General features: G+C 39.1%; 1 pseudogene; it reads right to left on the reverse strand.

Moving 5' to 3' along the window:
- Positions 1-1,781: 1,781 nt before the first annotated feature.
- Positions 1,782-3,249, reverse strand: LOC100348805 (claudin domain-containing protein 1 pseudogene; annotated as a pseudogene).
- Between the last annotated feature and the right edge of the window lie 281 nt (positions 3,250-3,530).

Below are 3,530 nucleotides of genomic sequence, written 5' to 3' on the forward strand. Positions count from 1 at the left end.
ACCAAATTCAGATTCATGTAGTATCCATGTTGTATGGCACTAGCAAATAGATAAGTGAACATATAAATTCTATACTGTAAAATAAACTTTTAATGCGGGCTAGATGAAAATCTAAGAGGTTACAGAGAATTGGCAACAAAATAATACCGGATAAAACCGTAAAAGTTCATTAGCACAGTCACTGTGCATAACTGTGTACATATACCTTGTCGATAGATGAAAATGCAGTTTACTTAGCACAACACAACAAAGGAAGTTTTACCAAAGATCCTGTTTAGAAGATGACATAAAATGGACCACGTCTAAATATTCGTAGATATTAACCAAAGTAGTACTAAAAATTTATCATATTATTTCCAAATTATAAGATTTACAATTATTTGATTATTTAAAAATCAAATAATAAACTTAAAGAGAAAGAAAACCTAGTTTTCTTAAATATCAATAGTCAAACCATCTTTTTTTTTTATTTGACAGGCAGAGTTAGTGAAAGAGAGAGACTGAGAGAAAGGTTTCCCTCCATTGGTTCACCCCCCAAATTGCCACTATGGCCAGCACGCTGTGCCAATCTGAAGCCAGGAGCCAGGTGATTTCTCCTGGTCTCCCATGCGGGTGCAGGGGTCCAAGCACTTGGGCCATCCTCCACTGCCTTCCCGGGCCACAGCAGAGAGCTGGACTGGGAGAGGAGCAACTGGAACCAGAACCTCTAGCCCATATGGGATGCTGGTGCCACAGGCTAAGGATTAACCAAGTGAGCCATGGCGCCGGTCCCCAAACCATCTTTTTAGGTATCTGTCTTCAACAAGTTCTTAAGTAGAAAAAATAATAATTTCAAAATGTTTCACTTGCAGTCTTAATGTCTCATTTTCTTTTTTTTTTTTTAGTCTCTTCTCATTTTTAATTTAATTTTTTTTTAAAAAAGACAGATTTAGGATATGGTAAGAAATTACTCTTACATTTTTTTTAAATCTGTCAAGTGCTGCAGTAATGGAATAAATAAATTTTTAAAAGCTCAATGTTTAGACATATTTATAAAAAATGACTCAATTAGAAGACATTAAATAATGTTGACACAAACCAGAAAGGGGTTAGGGAAGGAAAGGCACATAGATTCACCACTAGAAATAAAGACCATTCTTGGAGGTTAATGGATAAAGCTTTAGATCTTGTGGTAGTTTACCCAGCTCTGGAGGGTCTTTGTGGTGGACACTTCTGTATGGTACTTGGAATAAATAAAAGCAGTTGGGGAATTTACTCTGAAATCTTAATGTAAAGTTAAAAAAAAAAAACACAGTCTTAAAAAACCTAGCGTGAAGAGGGAAGGAGCAAAAATTCAAAGTGGCTTGGTAGCACTGAAAATCCTAATGAAGAGATCTAAATAATAAAATAAGATCAACCTTCTTGTCTGGCTGAATTGAAATTCTTACAGTTACAAAATTAAATGTAAGTGGGCCGGTGCTGTGGGTTACTTGGTTAATCCTCCACCTGCAGCACCGGCATCCCATATGGGCGCCGGGTTCTAGTCCCGGCTGCTCCTCTTCCAGTCCAGCTCTCTGCTGTGGCCCGGGAGGGCAGTGGAGGATGGCCCAAGTGCTTGGGCCCTGCACCCACATGGGAGACCAGGAGGAAGCACTTGGATCCTGGCTGAGGATCGGTGCAGCACTGGTCATGGCGGCTATTTGGGGAGTGAACCAACAGAAGGAAGACCTTTGTCTCTCTCTCTCACTGTCTATAACCCTATCTGTTAAATAAATAAATAAATAAATAAATCTATTTTAAAAAATTAAATGTAAGTAAACACTGTATTTTTTCGTTTTCTTATAGGCAGACACAGTGTAAGTATAAATAGCTGCTACATCTCACTTCAAAGGAACTCATGTGCCAATGTCTAGGGAAAAGGATTTTAGATAGTTTCCCAACTTTATGGAGCCCAGGTCTTAAAAAAACCCTGATACCACTGGTTGACTAGCTATCTACAGCAGCAAAGTAAACATGAAGTTCTAACAACAACAAGAGGTCTCCCAAAGAAACTGAAAAGTTTCTAGCTGTAAAGATGTAGTTTTTGTAGTTTTTTTGCTAACAGGAATCAGCAGAATTTGTTCTGGGTCAATTTGCTGCTGCCAATTTTCTTTCACAAATTTGTGCCAAGTCTCTATCCATGTCTTTGTGTCTGGACTCTGAACTTAGATTAGTGTGTTTAAATGACGGAATCACTCAGAATAAACCACATAAATTTTAGTGGTATTGTTATCTAGTGTCATATATGTATAAATTCAATGGATTTTCCAGATAAAATGGTATATCCACAAAGAAAATTAAAATTAAAAACTGGGAGGGAGGCCAGGTAAAATGTCAGTATTAAAAAATAATAAAAATGGCAATTGTAAAGCTGGCAGTTTCCATTCACGCCACACGATATGCCTTCATGAAGGTGTACTCTTTCCGGTTGGTGTGAGCAGCCCAGATGAAGAGGGCAGAAGCCATGAACTGTAAGGGAGCTGAGACGCAAGCCAGGCAGAAGGACCATCCAAATTCACCAGACACATTCTCAGGCAGCTCAGGTTTCTGACGAAGTAGTTCAATTCCAGCAACATAACAACTTACTGAGCCCAGTGTACAAAGACCTGCAAGGAGATGGAGAATGCCCGTGGCAACGGTGGGATACAAGCTTCGACAGATACAGGCACAAAGTCCAGTCAAATCCCCAAAGCACATCAAACCCAGACTCACAAAAGGGAAGAGGAACTGGCAAACGCCAAAGATAGGTCCGAAGTAGATAAATTCCACTATTGTGGTTTCCGGGATCAACAATTTTCTCCATGAACTGTTCATGTAGTGTGAAACTTAGGCATTTTGTAACCACGTCAAATGACTCTGCCCTTTCTAGCGGACTGTACCAATGTGTGTTTTTGGGTATGGTGATACACCGTCTCCACAATCCCATTGTGCCGTTGTATCGGAAAAGTGCATCGTTGTAAGTCTTTTCATCTGCCTCATCACTAATGAAGTCTTCCCAGATGCTTTTATTCCAATCACTTGAATTCTCTTGAACTGGACTTCGATACTCATACCAAAAGTCTGTGCCAATTGAGGCTGCCATGTAGATGGTGGAAATGAAGCTAAGCACACAAGCAATTACAAATGCTGTAGCAACACGGTTATCCATTCTGGCATTCAGACTGCTCGCCCACGCTCTTGCTCCAACAGCTTCACCCTCTAGCTCAGACCACAGCACCCTACTCTCCCCGCGCCTCCTCTGACACCAATGTCTCATTTTCAACTGTTGTGAACTATAATGCCATTTTTTCAAATTCTATTTACTTAGTGTTTTTAATACTGTTACATAGCATATACTCAGTGTATATTTGAGACTGAATTCATATGCAAATTAATAAATGTATAAACAATGCATTATGCAAGATTGAGCAATCACGTTCATGAACTGCAATTATTTGATTATGTGGTTAGTACTCAATAAAAAATATTACATTGCAGGAGGATTTAGAAAGGGCAAAATTGGCAGAAAATGT

The sequence above is a fragment of the Oryctolagus cuniculus genome, chromosome 2 (assembly GCF_964237555.1).
Source record: "Oryctolagus cuniculus chromosome 2, mOryCun1.1, whole genome shotgun sequence".
Lineage (NCBI taxonomy): Eukaryota > Metazoa > Chordata > Mammalia > Lagomorpha > Leporidae > Oryctolagus > Oryctolagus cuniculus.